This window comes from Macaca mulatta, chromosome 2, assembly GCF_049350105.2.
Source record: "Macaca mulatta isolate MMU2019108-1 chromosome 2, T2T-MMU8v2.0, whole genome shotgun sequence".
NCBI classification, from domain to species: domain Eukaryota; kingdom Metazoa; phylum Chordata; class Mammalia; order Primates; family Cercopithecidae; genus Macaca; species Macaca mulatta.
The window spans coordinates 142,811,483-142,833,576 of NC_133407.1; positions in this window are offsets into that span (position 1 = coordinate 142,811,483).

The window sequence follows — 22,094 nt, forward strand, 5'->3', positions numbered from 1 at the left end:
ACAATGGTCCAGCTATATGAGGAGCTCAAAATGGCCAGAGGCAGCTTCAGCTTCCAATTCACTAGGAACATGACTCTTTTAAAAGTATTCTTTCTTTGGGCATTAGGATCTCCAGAACATTAAGCAGATGTACTTCCTATGGGTTATTTGATGTATTGGTAAGACAGGCCACTCCCATCTCCACCCTTGGTTCCCATACCTGGGCATTCTGGCTCTAAGGGATGACACTATATCCTAGCCATTGGTTTTGAAGCATGTATACCATATCATGAAGGACAGCACTCCAAATTGGTAGAACGTTGCCTTCCTACCATCTTCATAACTTAGCCTTTGGCAGGCCATCCCACCATTCTGTTAAGTAGCTGCTTCTAGATGATGTTGCACATGATAAGGCCAATGAATTCCATCAGGCTAAGTTGACTATGTCATACCTCTTGCAAGAAAAAGTGACCCCAAGTCATAAGTAATATTGGGACAGATAAGGCATTCTGTACAGGAGACAATTGAGCAAGCTCTGGGGCATACCCAGAATGGGCAGCTCATCCACCTAGTTGTGGAGAGCCTCATCCACTCTGGGTGCTCTCTATGGACATTAACACAGTACACAAATATCTGTGCTCACTCCAAAGAAATCCATTCATATACTTCTCTCCCAGAATTTTGATGTCATGTAGGTGCACAGCCCTACTCAAGAGAGTAGGGAGTTTCAGGTCCAAACTCAACCTGAAACCAATGGTCAAGAGAGCCCTTTGGTGTCATTCATAGGTCATCCCACCAGAGCACAGAACAAGGTAGAGAGGATAAAGACTGTAACCAGAGGGCAAAGATATTCAGCTCTGTAGATACTAGTGTCCCTTTATTCAGATAAAGAAACTAAGACTCCAAAAAGCAAAAATATTTTGCCTAAAGTCACACAGCTAGAAGAGGAAGCTGAGGTTCAAATCTTCCATTCTAAAACTCGTGTTCTTCCCTAGGCCATTAGTACCACATGGAGGAATAGAAAGCCTCTCAGCTTCCTGTCAAGGAAAATTAGGTTCATCTGAGATGCAAAACAATTACCAGCTTAAAACATTTTCTTATATTGATAAGTGAAATCCAAAGTTCCCTCCTGTGGTCATTAAAATTAAATCTTAAAGATTATGACGAGCAAGGAATTCAAAGAGCTTTATTAGCTTGCTCAGTGGAATGTCTTCTTAAAGATGGCTTCACCCCCAGTCCTGAGCCCCCACAATCACAGCCTCCAGAAAGAGCAATCTGTCTAATAGAAATATAATGTGAGCCACATTATCAAAGTTTTAAAAATTTACATTTTAAATTTGAGTCACCTTTTAAAAAGTAAAAAACAATGATATTAATTTTAATAATGTACTTTAACCCAATATGTGCAAAATATTATTTCAATATGTAATCAATAGAAAAGTGTTTGTGGGGTTTTTTACATTCTTTATTTCACACTAAGTCTTCAAAATTCAGTGTGTATTTTGTACTTCCAGCACATCTCAATTCAAACTTGTCATATGTCAAATGTTCAATACCTGCATATTGCTGATGCCTACATATTGAGCAGCATGGTTCTAGAGATGAGAAGGTCTTCCACCTGCTGGCTGTGTTTCTTCTCAACATCTCAGATGCCGTATCCTGAAAATAGGGATCATAGTACTCTTGGGACTAAAACAAATAATAATAATAAGAAGAAGAAATAATAATAACATGAATAGGTAATATTTATTTATCATGTGACAGGCATGCTAAATTTTAGAGAACTTATAGCACTTAATTCTTATAACAAAATACAACAAAAAATCAACACTTAAAGTGATTAAGTGTCTTGCCCCAGGTCACAACTAAGATAACAATTTGAGCACTGACAATCTGACTACAGGGCCTGAACCCTTTTACGAGAATAATAATAATAATAACAATAATAGCTACAAATAATATATTTAAATACCCAGGAAGTTGATAGAATCAGCAAAGGCCACAGCAAGGCCTCAGCAAGGCCAAACTTGCATGATAAATGGAGCCATTATTATGACACTACCCTCAAGGAGCTTATAATGTTGTAGAGAGAAAGAACACATGGGATGAGATAACTAGTCACAGAAGGCAGTTTATGGCATGTAACAGGCAAACAATGGTGAGCTCTACAGAAATTCATAGGGGCAGTGATCCATGTAGAGTCTTAGGGCCCTGCAAGGGGGAGATGAAATACAACAGCAAATGCAAGTAGGTCCTACTTCATGGGCATGTGTGACTTGTGCAATCACTTAGGGCCCTGTGCTCAGAAGAGTCCCACACTTGGTTAAATACTCAGCTATCATGGTCTTGAAATTATTAATAATTTTATCACTGAACTTATATTTTTTAAGTGAAGTCTGCTGGGACAATGGAGAATGTTCATGAGCAGAGGAGATACAGGTAACATGCATTCTATGTGTCTTCTTCCATTTCTTGCTGCCTATTTGCATACAGCATTCATGATGCCCCATGAGCACATGTGTGGGAGTTTACTGAGATTTAAAGGGAGTACAAGGTGAGTGTGTTATGAATATAACTTGAGAACTAAGCTCTGATTTTTTATGTTGCCCAAATTCCTACATAAGGGGTCTAGGGGATCATGCTCTACACAAATTCTGATCAGATGGGTTTTATTTGACCCTATATATCGTAACTTACTTTTCAATCTCACTCTGGAATACCATTATGAGATAAGGAAAAATATATAACCTCAAAATATACTTTCTTGTCATATCTTGAAATTGCCCTGAAAGTCTCTTGTGGGAAAAATCCACATTCTACAGAAAATCCCCTTTCCCTTTTGTTTTCCTTCCTTTCTTTTCAGATCCAAGAGATAATCAACTAAGAGCCAGATACCCTTTTAGGTCTGATAAGAAACATACAACCTGCTCTCTCTGAAGTCTGCTATTTGAGAGATTCCGCTGCACAATAAAACTTAGTCTCCACAATCCTTTATCTTAACCTGAACATTCCTTTCCATTGATCCCAGGTCGTCAGAAAAACTCAACCAATTGTGAACCAGAAAGTGTTTAAATTTACTGATAGTCTGGGAGCTCCCACTTTGAGTTGTCCCACCTCTCGGAACCCAACCAATGTATTTCTTAAATGTATTTGATTGATGTCTCATGCCTCCCTAAAATATATAAAACCAAGCTGTACCCTGACCACCTTGGGCACATGTTCTCAGGACCTTCTGAGGGCTGTGTCACAGGCATGGTCACTCACATTTGGCTCAAAATCAATCTCTTAAAATATTATAAAAAGTTTGATTTTTTTCATCAACAAATGGAGTAAGAAGACAGCACCCCAAGAAGCCACAATGTCCCTTTGAACCAGAAATGGTTTCAATCACAGAATGAAGTCATTCTTTCTAAGAAACACACCATTCTAAGAAACACGAACAACCAATGAAACCCATCATATCCTTTCTTAATTATGCTACTTTATTAACTAACTACTCATGCTGAAAACGATGACACAAAAGAAAAGGGAAAGATAGGGCAACTCATATTGATTTTCCTTTCAGTCCTTTCTTACTCATCAGTAACCTTAAGGCAGAGACGTTGGGAGACTGTGTGCATATCAAGAAGAAAAATAGTAAGTCGATTTAGTTTTGTGTAGCATTTTCACTGTTCTGGTAAGAACAATACATATATATTTGTATATATATGTAAGCTATGAAAAACAAGTTGAGTAATTTTGGTGATTCTACATACAAGTTAATTGCTTTTTTACTTGCATTTAAAACTGGCATTAGGAGGTGCTTCCATGATGACTGAATAGGAACAGCTCTGGTCTGCAGCTCCCAGTGAGATCAACACAGAAGACAAGTGATTTCTGCATTTCCAACTGAGGAACCTGGTTCATCTCACTGAGACTGTTTGGACAGTGGGTGCAGCCCACGGAGGGCAAGCCAAAGCAGGGTGGGGCATCGCCTCACCCGAAGCACCAGGGGTTGGGGGATTTCCCTTTCCTAGCCAAGAGAAGCCATGAGAGACTGTAACAGGAGGAACAGTACACTCCTGCCCAAATACTGTGCCTTTCCCATGGTCTTCACAACCGGCAGACCAGGAGATTCCCTCCAGTGCCTGGGTCAGCAGGTCCCACGCCCACAGAGCCCAGCAAGCTAAGATCCATTGGCTTGGATTTCTCACTGCTAGCGCAGGAGTCTGAGACGACCTGGGACACTGGAGCTTGGCAGGGGGAGGGGCATCCACTATTGCTGAGGCTTGAGTAGGCATTTTTATGCTCACAGTGTAAACAAAGCTGCCAGGAAGCTCGAACTGGGTGGAGCCCACCACAGCTCAGCAAGGCCGACTGCCTCTCTAGATTCCATCTCTGGGGGCAGGGCATATCGGAACAAAAGGCAGCAGCCTTGGTCAGGGACTTACAGAAAAAACCCTCATCTCCCTGGGACAGAGCACCTGGGGGAAGGGGCAGCTGTGGGCACAGCTTCTGCAGACTTAAACATCCCTGCCTGACAGCTCTGAAGAAAGCAGTGGTTCTCCCAGCACAGTGTTGGAGCTCTGATAATGGACAGACTGCCTCCTCAAGTGAGTCCCTGACCGCTGTGTAGCCTGACTGGGAGACACCTCCTAGTAGGGGCCAACAGACACCTCATACAGGAGAGTATGCTCGGCATCTGGCAGGTGCCCCGCTGGGACGAAGTTTCCAGAGTAAGGATCAGGCAGCAATATTTGCTGTTCTGCAGCCTCCACTGGGGATACACAGGAAAACAGGGACTGGAGTAGACCTCCAGCAAACTCCAACAGACCTGCAGCTAAGCAGCCTGACTGTTAGAAGGAAAACTAACAAACAGAAAGGAATAGCATCAACATCAACAAACAGGACATCCACACCAAAACCCCATCCATAGGTCACCAACATCAAAGACCAAAAGTAGATAAAACCAGAAAGATGGAGAGAAACCAGAGCAGAAAGGCTGAAAATTCCAAAAACCAAAACACCCCTTCTTCTCCTAAGGATCACAACTCCTCACCAGCAAGGGACAAAACTGGATGGAGAATGAGTTTGACAAGCTGACAGAAGTAGGCTTCAGAAGGTGGATAACAACAAACTTCTCCAAGCTAAAGGAGCATGTTCTAACTCATCGCAAAAAAAAGCTAAAAACCTTGAAAAAGGGTTAGAGGAATGGCTAACCAGAATAATCAGTGTGGCGAAGAAAATAAATGACCTGATGGAGCCGAAAAACACAGTACAAGAATTTCATGAAGCATACACAAGCTTCAATAGCTGATTCGATCAAGCAGAACAAAGGATATCAGTGATTGAAGGTCAAATTGATGAAATAAAGTGAGAAGACACGATTATAAAAAAATAGAATGAAGAGAAAGGAAAAAATTCTCCAAGAAATACGGGACAATGTAAAAAGACCAAATCTACGTTTGATTGGTGTACCTGAAAGTGACGGGAAAAATGGAACCAAGGCAGAAAACACTCTTCAGGATATTATTCAGGAGAACTTCCTGAACCAGCAAGGGAGGCCAACATTCAAATTCAGGAAATATAGAGAACACCCCAAAGATATTCCTCAAGAAGAGCAATCCAAAGACACATAATCGTCAGATTCACCAAGGTTGAAATGAAGGAAAAAATATTAAGGGCAGCCAGAGAGAAAGGCTGGGTTACCCTCAAAGGGCAGCCCATCAGACTAACAGCAGATCTCTCTGCAGAAACCCTATAAGCCAGAAGAGAGTAGAGACCAATATTCAACATTATTAAAGAAAAGAATTTTCAACCCAGAATTACATATCCAACCAAACTAAGCTTCATAAGTGAAGGAGAAATAATTCCTTTACAGACAAGCAAATGCTGAGATATTTTGTCACCACCAGGCCTGCCTTACAAGAGGTCCTGAAGGAAGCATTACACATGGAAAGGAATAACCAGTATCAGTCACTGCAAAAACATGCCAAATTGTAAAGACTGTCGATGCTATGAAGAAAATGCATCAACTAATGGGCAAAATAACCAGCGAACTTCATAATGACAGGATCAAATTCACACATAACAATATTAACCTTAAATGTAAATGGGCTAAATGCCCCAAATGAAAGATACAGACTGGCAAATTGGATAAAGAGTCAACACCCATTGATGTGCAGTATTCAGGAGACCCATCTCACATGCAAAGACACACATAGGCTCAAAATAAAGGGATGGAGGAAGATTTACCAAGCAAATGGAAAGCAACAACAAAAAGTAGGGGTTGCAATACTAGTCTCTGATAAAACAGACTTTAAACCAACAAAGATCAAAAGAGATAAAGAAGGCCATTACATAATGGTAAAGGTATCAATTCAACAAGAAGAGCTAACTATCCTAAATATATATGCACCCAATACAGGAACACCCAGATTCATAAAGCAAGGTCTTAGAGACCTAAAAAGAGACTTAGACTCCTACACAATAATAATGGGAGACCGTAAAAACCCACTATCAATATTAGACAGATCAATGAAACAGAAAATTAACAAGGATATCCAGGACTTGAACTCAGCTCTGGACCATGCGGACCTAATAGATATCTACAGAACTCTCCACCCCAAATCAACAGAATATACATTCTTCTCAGCACCACATCGCACTTACTCTGAAACTGAGCACATAATTGGAAGTAAAACACTCCTCAGGAAATGTAAAAGAACAGAAATCACAACAAACAGTCTCTCAGACCACAGTGCAATCAAATTAGAACTCTGGATTAAGAAATTCACTCAAAACTGCACAACTACATGGAAACTGAACAACCTACTCCTGAGTGACTACTGAATACATAACAAAATGAAGGCAAAAATAAAGATGTTCTTTGAAACCAATGAGAACAAAGATACAATATACCAAAATCCAGCAGCACGTCAAAAAGCTTATCCAGCATGATCAAGTCAGCTTCATCCCTGTGATGGAAGGCTGGTTCAACATACACAAATCAATAAACGTAATTCATCACATAAACAGAACCAACAACAAAAACCACATGATTATCTCAATAGATGCAGAAAAGGCCTTCGACATAATTCAACAGCTCTTCATGCTAAAAACTCTCAATAAACTAGGTATTGATGGAATGTATCTCAAAATAATAAGAGCTATTTATGACAAACACACAGCCAATATCATACTGAATGGGCAAAAACTGGAAGCATTCCCTTTGAAAACTGGCACAAGACAAAGATGCCCTCTCTCACCATTCCTATTCAACATAGTATTAGAAGTTCTGGTCAGGGCAATTAGGCAAGAGAAAGAAATAAAGGGCATTCAGTTAGGACAAGACAAAGTCAAATTGTCTCAGTTTGCAGATGATATGATTATATACTTAGAAAACCCCATCATCTCAGCCCAAAATCTCCTTAAGCTGATAAGCAACTTCAGCAAAGTCTCAGGATACAAAATCAATGGGCAAAAATCACAAGCATTCCTATACACCAATAACAGACAGAGAGCCAAATCATGAGTGAACTCCAATTCACAATTGCTACTAAGAGAATAAACTACCTAGGAATCCAACTTACAAGGGATGTGAAGGACCTCTTCAAGGAGAATTACAAACACTGCTCAATGAAATAAAAGAGGACACAAACAAATGGAAGAACATTCCATGCTCATGGATAGAAATAATCAATATCATGAAAATGGCCATACTGCCTAAAGTAATTTATAGATTCAGTGCTATCTCCATCAAGCTACCACTGACTTTCTTCACAGAATTGGAAATAAAGCTACTTTAAATTTCACGTGGAACCAAAAAAGAGCCTGCATTGCCAAGACAATCCTAAGCAAAAGAACGAAGTGGGAGGCATCACACTCCCTGAATTCAAACTATACTACAAGGCTACAGTAACCAAAACAGCATGGTACTGGTACCAAAACAGATATATAGACCAATGGAACAGAACAGAGCCCTCAGAAATAACACCACACATCTACAACTGATCTGATCTTTGACAAACTTGACAAAAACAAGCAATGGGGAAAGGATTCTCTATTTAATAAATGATGCTGGGAAAACTGGCTAGCCATATGTAGAAAGCTGAAACTGGATCCCTTCCTTACACCTTATACAAAAATTAACTCAAGATGGATTAAAAACTTAAATGTAAGACCTAAAACCACAAAAACCCTAGAAGAAAACCTAGGCAATACCATTCAGGACATTGGTATGGGCAAAGACTTCATGAATACAACACCAAAAGCAATGGCAACAAAAGCCAAAATAGACAAATGGGATCTAATTAAACTAAAGAGCTTCTGCACGGCAAAAGAAACTATCATTAAAGTAAACAGGCAACCTACAGAATGGGAGAAAATTTTTGCAATCTATTCATCTGACAAAGCACTAATATCCAGAATCCACAAAGAACTTAAACAAATTTACAAGAAAAAAAAACAACCCCATCGAAAAGTGGGCAAAGGATATGAGCAGACACTTCTTAAAAGAAGACATTTATGCAGCCAACAGACATATGAAAAAATGCTTATCATCACTGGTCATTAGATAAATGCAGATCAAAACCACAATGAGATACCAACTCACACCAGTTAGAATGGAGATCATTAAAAAGTCAGGAAACAACAGATGCTATAGAGGATGTAGAGAAATAGGAACACTTTTACACTGTTGGTGGGAGTGTAAATTAGTTCAACCATTGTGGATCTAGAACTAGAAATACCATTTGACCCAGCAATCCCATTACTAGGTATATACCCAAAGGATTATAAATCATGCTACTATAAAGACATACACATGTATGTTTATTGCCACACTATTCACAATAGCAAAGACTTGGAACCAACCCAAACGTCCATCAATAATAGACTGGATAAAGAAAATGTGGCACATATACACCATGGAATACTATGCAGCCATCAAAAAGGATGAGTTCACGTCCTTTGCAGGGACATGGATGAAGCTGGAAACCATCATTCTCAGCAAACTATCAAAGGACAGAAAACCAAACACCACATGTTCTCACTCATAAGTGGGAGTTGAACAATGAGAACACATAGACATAGGGAGGGGAACATCACACACCAGGGCCTGTCATGGGGTTGGGGGCTGGGGGAGGGATAGCATTAGGAGAAATACCTAATGTAAATGACGAGTTGATGGGTGCAGTAAACCAACATGGCACATGTATACATATGTAACAAACCTGCACATTGTGCATATGTAGCCCAGAAATTAAAGTATGATAATTTTAAAAACTGGCATTAAATTATATAAGATGAATAGTAAAATTCATGCTAATAATTTAAATTTAAAATTTTATTTATTAACAATACTAAATAGTAAGTAAAAAGACCATGATAAGTCAAGACAAAGAGACCATGGAAGAAAGAAAAAAGCTTGATATTTTAGTCCTTTTCATGGCACTTTTTTCCTGCTTTTGAACAAGAGGGCCCATATTTTCATTTTGCACTGGGACTCACAAATTATGTAGCCAGCCCTGTTCGCAAGAGTGCAGCTTCCCCTTTCCTATGCTAATAGCAGACATTACCGTTTGCATATGGTATTGTTCCTCACTGAGCCCAAATATGACCTCAAAATCCTTTTGAAAGCAGAGTTCAAAAGTGCAATCTGAGCAGGCATACAAGCTAAATCTATGGGCATCCTTCAAAATCAAACTATGCAGATGGAAATGGAGCTGGCTTTCCAAAGAAAATACTGGCTGGTGTGTATCAGAGTAACGAGTAGGCCAAGCTTGCTAAACTGCAAACTATCCCCTACCCGTGAACCCATCATCCCAGTTCTATACGTAAAACAACATAACAAAAATCAGCTTGACAAACAAGGTAATTAGACTTAACTTTGATCATGTGTTTCATTAGTTACAGAAACAGCCCACAATTTAGAGTTCTTTCTCATTATATTAGAGTAGAATCCTCTAAAAAATGTATAATGCAATGAATGGATCATTATTTATATGGTGCTAATTATATGCCGGGTGCTATTTTTAAGTGATTTTCATATATTAACTCATTTAATCCATATAACAGGCCCAGTGTGGTAGCTCACACCTATAATCCCAGCACTTTGGGAGGCCACAGCAGGAGAATCACTTGAAGCCAAGAGTTCAAGTCCAGGAATTTGAGTCCACCCTGGGCAACACAGGGAGACCCCCATCTCTAGAAAAAAAATCAAAAAAAATTTTTTTAAATCCATACAACAACCTATGAAGTAGGTACCGTGGTTATCCCATTTTTATAGGTGAGAAAACTGGGACAGAGAGGAGTTTAATAACTGCCTCAAGGTCATCACCTAATCAATAGCAGAGTCAAGTAGTGTGGATTTAGAGTTTATACTCTAAAAATCTCTTGAAGGAGTCCCTGTAGAAGGTGTCCATCACAGACATGGCCATGTTTTGCTAAAGATGTTGTTTCAGGAAGCTCTCAGGGTTTTCTCTGGGTTTTTTGCTCCTCCTATGTGACATTCTTTGTCATCTGTACCTTTAGAGCAGTTCTATCTGAGCTACCTCACAGTCCCTGATGAGCAATTTCACTCATTTCAGCCCTTGTCACACTAACCATGAATTCAAGATCAGCCCAAGAAGTAACAACATCCATGTCATCAGCTCAGCCAGCCAAAACACCCTGTATTCCAGGTTTTGTAAATATTATTAGCTAACACCTTGCTTCAATCCTTAAAACCACACAGTAGAATCTGAGAGTTGGAAGGGTCTTTGGAAATAATCTAATCAACAGATAATAAAAAGGTTTACCTCACATGCCCATTCTGATATGATCGATTGGTAGTAGATACCTGGAGTTACATGAGGAGGGTTTTGATACCATTTGGAGTTTACTAGAATAAGGTACATGCCTAAGTTTTGGGTACAAGGAGAGAGCAGCAGAAGCTCATATGCTGTCCTAGCAGTACAGCGTAGCTCTTAGGAGTATGGGCTCTGGGGTTAGATTTCCTAGGATCAAAGTCCTGCTTCACTGTTTGCTGATAGTGCAAACTTAAGCAAGTTTCTAAATATATCTAAGTTCTCTTGTTTGTGAACTAAGGCTGATAAAATCTACCTGATAGGTTGGTTGTGAGAATTTAGTGAAATAGTATATGGGAAGTGCTTACTGGAATATCTAGTATGCCCTAAGTACTCAACATGCTGTTATCACATATTGATCATAAGCAACTTGCGATATCTGGCATGGGTCCTGGAGGTGACAGTGGCAGCAACAGTGCCATATATATGCCATTTCTGATCTAATCCTATCTTTTAAACCTACATATGGAGAAGCTGAAGCTGCAGCAACTGTGGGGCTTTCCCAAAATCACATATATTGTCTCCTTCAAAACTAAAGACACTCAGGGAACATAATCTTCTTGCCCAGTCTCTGCCTCTGCCTGCGTGCAACCTCAGGCAAAGCACTGCTCTCTGGACTTCAGTGTCCTTATCTGTATAATAAATCAATCAGAATCCAAACTGATCTTCACAGAGTAGTCACTCTCAGAAGGTCCTGTATTTCCAAGGGGTGAGGAACACTTTTACCCTTAGTTCAGTGGATGTTACAAACAGCAATTCTTTCCTTCCAGTTTTGACAGTTTTAGTGCTAACTAATCACTCCAGTGTTCCTTGCACAAAAGCACATGTACATTCCATCTGCTTTGATCTCAAACTCAAGTTTTTTATGAATGAATCCTACAGCTGGACAGCAAAAGATTATCCCATTAATTTTTCAGTATGCCTAAGGGGGTCTAATGGGCTATGACCCACATGGTCATCTCAGCAGCCTTCCACTTCCTCTTGAGCCGGGGGCCAAGGTGGTGGTGAGGTGCAACTCCCAGTTTATCTCCAACTCTCCTAATCTCAGACTTTCTGCACCTATGATAATACTTGAACCAACTCTTCTTTTTTAAATTGAATCCAATGCAATGTACCTGGGAACCCTGCTTCAAAATCTGATGTCAAATCTAAAACACTGGAAAAAATCCAGGTTTTTATTCATTTTCTGATAGGCATTTACTGCTAATTAAGCATCCAAACAATGTTCTAAAAAGGAAGAAAAATAATAAAATATGGACTTAACATTAATCACACAGACATACATGTAATATACCTTATCTTTATAGTGGGAACAAATAAAAGAATACAATATAAAACACATATTTGTACTAGATAATTTTGTATAAATATTTTAAAGGTTTCTTAGCTCAGGAATTAAAGCACTGGTTTTGTAAAGGAGCAGGTCACATATTCAAATTTCACTAAGACATTCCTGATGTCTTTCAGAGAAGTATAACACACATATTAAGAATCTGGACTCAAGAGCCACATGATCTGAATTCAAATCTTGACTTTCTCACTTCCTAGCTGGTGACCATGAGCAAGTCATTAAATAAATTCTCTTACCTCAGTTTGCTCAACTGAAAAATGGGAATAATGATGACCTGGTAAGAACTGTTTCAAGGACTTTGGGAGGCCGAGTCGGGCAGATCATGAGGTCAGGAGATCGAGACCATCCTGGTCAACATGGTGAAACCCCGTCTCTACTAAAAATACAAAAAAATTAGCCAGGGGTGGTGGCAGGCACCTGTAGTCCCAGCTACTCAGGAGGCTGAGGCAGGAGAATGGCATGAACCCGGGAGGCGGAGTTTGCAGTGAGCCGAGATCGCGCCACTGCACTCCAGCCTGGGCGACAGAGCAAGACTCCGTCTCAAAAAAAAAAAAGAAAAAGAAAAAAAAAAAGAATTGTTTCGAGGACTCAATACATATTAAGCGTTTAGCCCAGTGACTGCCCACTTGTCAAGATAAAGGTGAATTCAAGCCTCTTAACATAACGACCTCAACTTATTTATTGCCTCTTATTTTGCAGATAAAGAAACTGAAGTTCAGAGAAGAGCTGTTGCCTAAAGTAACATTCGCTGAGCAGGTCAGGACAGAACACTACCTAGTAGCAAAGCCAGGACCAGAACCCAATTTTTCTAAACCTCAGAGCACTGCTTTCCTCAAATCAGTGTTCCTTCTGCCTCACCTCGGGTAGATACACATACCCATCTTCCTGCTTCACTACCTGCTTCTACTCAGATGGGTTTCCTGAGAGGAAGATTCGTGTCATATTCTAATTGCCTGGCACCGTTCCTACAATATAGTAAACTTTATTATCTAATGCAGTTGAATTCATTCATCAGCTCTTTACTTTATACACCTGAGTTCTTTTAGATGTTGCAAATAAGCTGATTGCCAGTTATTTAGTTCTTAAGGAGACAGTCCAGTAGAGTGGTTTAGAAGAAAGGCTCCACAGCCACACTGTATGGACTCAGATTGTACTTCTGCTACTTACTAATTAATGTGACCATGGCCAAGTTACTTCACCTCAGCTTCTTCAGTTATAAAATGGGACAATAACAACTCTGTCACAGGGTTATGAGTGATAACTTGGAATAACAGGCAATGGTCAATTGTATGTGTGAACTTGACTAGCCTATAATTTCGGTTACTCAATCCAACACAACTAGGTGCAGCCACAAAAGTATTCTGTAGGTGTGTTTAACATCTACAATCAGGAACTCTGACTGATAAAGTATATAAAGCTCATACCTGGCCCAACATACTTTATGAATGTTAACTGCTAATAGTGTTAGTGATATTTCCATTGTTGTTGAACACATACCAAAAGCCTTAACACAATGACTTTAAATGTAAGGGTATATGTATTTGTCTACAGTTGTCCTGAAGGGATTATGCCTTCAACAAGTAGTTTGAAACTGTATATAGATAGATATTGATCAAGCATATATGGGAAAATATTAACATTTGGGGAGTCTGATGACAGGATAATGGGAATTCTTTGCACTACTTTTAAAACATTTTATGTCTGAAATCATTATTTTAAAAAAGTTAGACTGGGCATGGTGGCTCACTCCTGTAATCGCAGCATACTGGGAGGCCAAGGTTGGCAGATCGCTTGAGCTCAGGAGTTTGAGACCAGCCTAGGCAACATGGTAAAACCCCATCTCTACAAAAAATACAAAAAAAATAGCTCAGCATGGTGATGCACCCTGTGGTCCCAGCTACTCGAGAGGCTGAATTGGGAGAATCGCTTGAGCCTGGGAGGTTGAGGCTGCAATAATGTTCATGCCACTGCATTTCATCCTGGGCAACAGAGTGAGATCCCTGTTTCAAAAATTAATTAATTAATTAATTTAATTAAAGTTAAATTTTTAAAATCAATAGAATTAAATTATATTTAAAATGTTCCAACAGATTTACTCTGGCAACAACCAAAGTTCTGAGACAAGGATCGCTGATGTGGAGTGAAACAGATTAGTTAAAATGCCTATTGTAAACATTTTAAAATTATTAATCTATTTAATAAACAACTCAATTACCCATATTTTCATTGTGCAATATTACCTCTATGAACTATTACTGAATAGACATTTTAAAAAGAGAGAAAGAGAGATTGCATCCTGTTTGGAGGAGATTATAGAGAGAATGGGTATAATTTCACTAGGAAAAAATAAAAGATGGAAAAGGAGGGTCTCTCAGGCAATCAGAACAGGCCAAGTTAAGTCAATCTATTTTAGATGATGAAATCTATGTCTGTTTAAACTCTTCTTCTGTGTAATAAGTGCCCAGCAGATAAACGACCAGACTGGTGCACTGCCTGATAGAGGTTCATATATAAAAGTTCCTCCTCCAAGCACAGTGCTAAGAAATTTATTTAGAAAGTATCTAAATGTCTCCTGGGTCTAGAATATTAGAGACAATGGCAGGCCCTCCTGCTTGATCAAAGGGCACCCCATGGATAAATGTGCCCAGACTGAAAAGGATGAAATCCTGGGCCATCTGCTGGGATGCAGCTTTGTTCTAACACCTCACTTTTGATTAAGAGATTGCAAATGACTTGTTAATATTGTAATTCAAACTTTGTTGGCAGCTAGACAATTGGAACCTCACGGACAGTCTGCCTACCCTTTAAACATGACATTTGAGTTAATACCCTGTCCTTTTTCCAAGACACACATTACTAAAAAATCACTGGAACCTAAATGCAGCAGAAGTTCAGCAATCAAACCCTGAATCCTGATCACCATCCTTCAATACCCATTGTGAGGAGCTCTAGTTAAGCCGATGAGGATACATCAGCAAACCAGAGCTCATCACCAGGGCGCCTATGGGCTGCACCCCAGCATGACTATGAAACACCCAGGAGAAGCAAAGAAAAGTTGATGTGCCTTGTTACTTTATCTAATTCCCCCAATCTTCTGCTACCACTATCGCCCATTTGCAATCTGTTCCAAGGAAAGCACATTCCATCCAAAATTAGGGTCTTATAGAAGAACTTATACATTTGGCTTCTTTATTTTAAAGCATACATTTGAAAGCCTACCAAATATGTAATGCCTTATTAGACACTGTACAAAAATATATGTGACACCATGCCTATCCTCAGAGTTTATACTCTGTGGGAGAGATAAAACATAAATATTAACCAGACACAAATACAAATACAAATATGACATCATCTTTGGCACACAGGCATGTCAAAAGGAGCTTAGAAATGGACCTTGTAGGATTAGGGTGTTCACCAGATGTTATCGTGTTTTCTCTGAGTGGTTGGTTTGGGGATGCTTCTTGCCTTTTTCTCTGTACTTTATGATTTGTTTCAATTTTACAGTAAGTATGAATAGTTTTTACAAAAACAATGATGTTTATTTCAAGATGGAATAAGAAAGAAAAAAGGGTTCATGGAGGAAATGGCACTTTTTAAATGGACATAATTCAGAGGAGTAATAAAGCATTTGTTGTTTATCTGACCCCTACTCTAATTCCTTTGGAAGTCATTAAAGGAAGAAAGGCACCTCTTTCATGAGCCTGAGCAAATTCACAACTCCCTGCTTCTTGTCTCTAATTATTCTGCCAGTAAAGTCCAGGAGAATGCAAGTGGCATGAAAGCCAAGGGTCTTTTCAATCACCGGACCCAACAGACTGACTATAGAGGAGGCTACTCAGGAGTAGATGTTTTGAGAAATGTTGTAACTTCCCAAAATGTCAGTAACAAGTGCCAGCTCATGATTCTGACCTGCCTATGAGTGTTCCTCCACTCAGCAGTCACAGCAGCCAATGGCATGATGTGGAAATAATTCACCTCTGCTATAGAGAATCTGCTTGAGAAATTACATACAACAAAACTTTCTCAGACACAGGATACGTGAAGAGTATATGCTAAAATTACTTGATTAGTAAGAACTAAAGCATTTCCAAAACCAAGGCAAGGAACTGAAGTAGACAGAATACAAGACAAAGAAACTCAAGATTTAAGTTTCTTCCTGATTTTCACACTTAGCACAATGGGTGATCTTTGGTATATGGAACTGCTCTTGAGTTTATTAGCAATATTACTCTGTAAATTGGGAAGATGATTACCTTATCCTTAATATTAAAAAAAAAATTATTTCAAAGATTGGTAAATAATTCGTGATAGTGTTCTTTGTATCTTGCAAAAGGGTATGGTTACAATTCCTAGAGTTTAGAAAAAACATTGTGTGGTTATCTTGTTTAAAGATGAGGAGAGGACCATCATCCCTCAGAAGTGCCAATTCTACATCTTTCCCAGTTTTCAACATAATGGGTCAAGTTTCAAACAGACCATCTTGAATCTTCCAGCAACTACAAGTCAATGAAATATAAGTTTTATAGTATGTGTCTTGATTCATTTACTCAAGAAATAAATGATGTCTATCTACTCCATGCATTTTAAAATAGAAGACCCATCCTATATCACAGACTCAGAGGCAGATTAAGGGTGGGCCAACCATTTAGGTAGTCAGGGCCCCATCAAATACGGAAAGCTAAAAAAATGGGTCTTGGGATACTAAATTGTTATTATAAATGTAACGAGATGAAGAACATGTGTTTCCCAGTACTTCAAGTAGGGTTAAAATATATGTGGCTGGAAACAATTACTTAATAAACTGCTTTGGGTGTTGTGTGAGTCCCCAGAAAGGCAAGTTCAAGATGACTGCCTTATAAGGAGGGTGGATGTGAAGAGCCTAGAGTTTTGGCTTTGCTGAGGGGAGAATATAAATTTGGGGACCAGAGCTTAGACAATAGAGATGAGGTTGAGAGCTTCCACCAGTGGTGATCTTTCTTCATCCCTACCCCATAGAGTACTCAAACTTGCCTCTAAACGAACAAACTATTAAGTACATCTGTTCAAAGAGGCATCAAATTACTAGCCTGCAAGAGATACCCACATGTCTTGTTAAATTGTGAATAGTCCCTTTTGTCACACACAGTCTTAAAGTCTTGAGTAACATAAGTAAAACAAAAATTCATTCTTCCAGTCATTCAATCATTTCCATACCCCTTCTCCTTCTCCTAGACCACCCTGGACAAGACTGATGTCATATGGCACTCATGGAAAAAAACAATAATGCTACAAAGACTTAGTGTTTTTTGCTCTACTTTGCCCTTTTCTTTTAACCAAAGAACTACAAACATGATATATGCAGTTGTTTTAATATAAAGCCCAAAAGTAGACAAAAATATTGCCTTCTTGACATTATACTACACATCTTTCCTACAAAAATAGACAATACTCCCATGATTTGATATTGATATCAATCATTCCTTTCCTCCTCCCTCTCTCAAAAAAAAGAATAAACACTCAGACCACCGAGTCTAGCATGAAAAGTGTGTACAACTGAAATTTGCAAATATCTGAAGTGAAACTCAGTCCTGAGAAGCAATCAATGTATCCCCTGGTGCAAGTTAAAGCCAATCGCCTCCAACAAGATCCACAACACAATAAGGCTGGGGTTTTAAACACAGAGAACACAAGAACAAGGGTCATTAAACAACCTGGCTGATTAAGCAAAATATACATTACCCAAATCATGATAATTAAACCACTAAAACTATAGCCCTGCAGTGTTTATACACCTAGAATCAGAAAAAAACCATAATTATTATCATTAAACTAGGGTAAACTAAAACCTCTAACAAAGAAATAAAATAATCCCCACCCCACATTTATTATTTTAACTTCTTCTCCAACTTATTCCGGTCTTTTGTGCCCTTGGAAAGTCACTTCACCTCTCTGGGACTTATTTTCCTCTGTGGAATTAAGAGGTTGGATTAGATAATATTTACAATACTGAACAGCTGCATAATACAACACAAAGGAGTTAGAAGACCTGGTATCTCATGCCTGATCTGTCATGAAATATTAGGCAAGTCATTTAACCTTCCCTGAGTACCAGAATTCCTCATCTATTAGATGGAGACAAAATCACCTGCTCTGCTTATCTTATACGGATAAAGATAATCAGATTGCAAGTGGTTAGAGAACTGTAAATGTCATACAGTCATAATGAACTAGAACTATGATACGGTTTGGCTGTGTCACCACCCAAATCTCATCTTGAATTTTAGCTCCCATAATACCTTCATGTTGTGGGAGGGACCCAGTGGAAGATAATTGAATCATGGAGGCGGTTTCCCCCATACTGTTCTCATGGTAGTGAATAAGTCTCATGAAATCTGATGGTTTTATAAGGGGAAACCCCTTTCACTTGGCTGTCATTTCTGTCTTGTCTGCTGCCATGTAAGACATGCCTTTTGCCTTCAACCATGATTATGAGGCCTCCTCAGCCATGTGGAACTGTGAATCCATTAAACCTCTTTTTCTCTATAAATTACCCAGTCTTGGGTATGTCTTTATCAGTAGCGTGAAAACAGACTAATACAAAGCACTATCATCATTTTAACTTCCCAAAAAACATCGAATAGAAAAGATCTTTCCCCTCTTTAGTTTCCAAAGAACAATCACTAAATAATGATTCTATGGCTCTGAGCAACTTTGGAGCCAATGGCTGATAAAGGTACTGGAAAGTCAATGTGGGGTAGTGAGAATCAGAAGACAAGTCCTGACACTGACTCTCTGCGTGACCTCAACCAAGATATTTAATCTGATTGCCTCAGCTTTCTGATCTCACAGACATAGAGCTGGGCAAGTTATAATACCAAATATCTACTGAATAGTTACTATGCAGCATGCCTTCTTTCAATTACACCTCAAAATAGCCATATGACATAGGTAAGATGACCATTCCCATCTTACAGGTGGAGTATCTGGCACTGCGCAGGTACATAACTTGCTAAGGGTCACCTACAGCTCAGTAACAGGCAGTCAATCTAACTTCAGTGTCCATATTCTTGACCTCTAACCAGTAGTTCTCAAACTTTTTGGCCTGAGGATTCTTAAAAATTAAACTATATTTTTCCAAAAAGTAAAATAGTATGAAGAATCACATTGTTTTACAGTTTTAGAAGTCTCTTTAATGTCTGGCTTCATGGAAGACAGTAGGAGAAATGGCCATTACTTCCCCACCGCAGCCCCCAATACCAATCAAACAAAATATTATATAATCAAATTAAAAGGAAACTGGAAAAAAATAATTACAATTAAAACAGCACAATTTTAATATTTACCTAATATGCATCTTAAATTTCTAAATTAGAAGGTCACATATTTAGTGAATGAAATGTAATAATAATCATGAGATTCTAAATTGCATTTTTTACTTCAGTGACAATCCCAGATAAATCAGCCATTCCCAGCAATTACTGATAATTTATTTTTGTTAACAGCCTGAAAAAGTTTATGAAGAGAAATTAATGATTGAGAGCTTGATTTGAAAAAAAAGGCACACTCCTATTTGATTCTAAGAAGGCATAATACAATTTTTCCTAAGCAGAATTATGGTCTAAGGAAGAAAATGATAACCTGAGTAGGATAATAAGTCAATGAGATATATACTTTGACTCCACTGAGAAGATGGGGATCCAGGTAGCCTCTGAACTCAGGTGAGTATTCTCTTTGGACACCTCTGATTTACTTCCATGATTTCCTTCCTTAAACCTGTGCCAGACCATTCCTTCCTCCATCTATTCCTTCCACTCTCCATACTCAGGTAAGACCAGTCTGCTTTTTACAATGCCATGATATTGACATTCAACTTTAGGAAATAGGCAAAAATCATATTCTGAATTCCTTTCACTTCTTGGTCCACCAGATAAACATCACCTCACACTGAGACAATATATATTTGCCCAAAAAATGTTTTGTGAACAACTACTATGTACCTTTATCTTTTCCATGTCTTTATGCAAATATCATCTTAGCAAGGCCTTCAAGAGCCATCCATTACCACAAACAGCACTAATATCACCATGTCTCTACTTCTTCACTCTCCTCCCTTCCTCCTTTATTTTGTCTATAATATTTATCACTAGCACATTTTAAATTTCATTTATTCATTTTACTTACTTATTTTCTATCTCCACAGCTAAAATGTAGCTTCCATGAAGACAAATAGTGTTTTTTAATGCTTCCTTCACAGTTGAGTCCCCAGCACCTAGGATGGAGCCTGACATATATAAAATTATTTCTGCCTTTATTGCACATAGTTCCTTCCTTACCAAAGAGATTTTAAGATGCATAAGTCTCTGATTGGCCATCTGGATCAATTTCCCCACCTGACTCAATATGCATAAGCTCTTTAATTCCAGAGAGGTAGAAATGGGATGAGAAAACCACACACACACACAAATGTGTTGAATGAATGAACGTGATTAGAATGAATATATGGACAAATGAATGTAGCAATCTAGGTGGGGAGAAAAATAATAATTTAAGTCATGGACTATCTTCTCAAGGAGCCCACAGTACACCAATGACTCTCAACTAGGTATGTGTGACAGATGACATACACCCCTGTCACACATTTCTATGGCCGCCACCCACACTGTGGACGCTGGCACTAACAACATGAACTGCAGATTATGTATAATTCTCCCTCATGTATTCTGAAACTCCACCTTTTTGCTCCTATCACAAAGCATCCAAGATCTAGACTGAACATGGTATTTGCGTAGGGTTGACCTTGAATCAGTTCCATTTTGTAAAATAAATTTTCTTAAAATGTAATACTTTCCCTATGATTAGTAATCAGTTACTCATAATACAACTCTCAACAATTAGCAACACTTCAGAATGTCCAGCTCTGCTTTGTAAAACTGCTTGCCTAGAAAACAGAATGAAGAATGTCACTTGAGAAATAAGGAAAGCTACTTGGTCTATTAGAGAAATATGTAATAAACAATTGGAAAATACTGGGTATAAAAAATACAGAACATTGTTTTCAGGTCTTATTCTCCGGAATGTGAGCTCTTATTCTTTGTCTATTTTCCCAATGCCCTTCTATCACACAGCCTATCATATGCCTGGAACTTCAGGGATTATGAATAAATAAATAAAGCACTGGATTAAAAAACTAAATTGCAGAACACAGGAAGAATAATGTAGTAGTCATTAAGTGATATACCAGAGATCCTAAAGGTCTCAAACCTATGCAACTCCTAACTCATTCTCTGAGACTCATCTACCACCTTCTAGCAAAGTCTTTCTGACTTCCCCAACCCAAATTTCATTTTTCCTACACATTGATCACATCATATTTTTGTAGTATCTTCTTTAAGATACTCATCACATTTCTTCTCATGCTGGTCCTTCAATTTCAGCTTCAGAGTTCTTTCATTCACTGATCACTACTGCAATCTCAGACTGTTTCCTTTGATCTACATACTCATGGAGCCATGTTCCATTCTTTCAGGGCACTTATTTCAGCGACAGTTACACAATTATCTTTATATTCATTTGGCTTGAGACTATCACAAATCGATAAACTGTGAGCTCTATGACCCTAGTGACCACATGTGATTTTGTTGGCCATGTATTCCCAGCACTAGCACAGTGCCTGGTCATAGCAGGTGCTTCATTAATATTTGGTAAGTGAATAGATTAATGAATGATATGTAATTTGAGTGCATGTACAGCAGGTCCTTGAATAATGCTGCTTCATTCAACATTGTTTTGTTATAGAATTGATGAGAGGAAAAAAAAATCAATTCCTAGCCAGGTCCACTGTCTGTGTGGAGCTGGCACATTCCCCCATGTCTGCATGGATTTTCTCTAGGTACTTTGGTTTTCTCTCACATTTCGAAGCTGTGCATGTCAGGTGAACTGGCGAGTCTAAGTTGTCC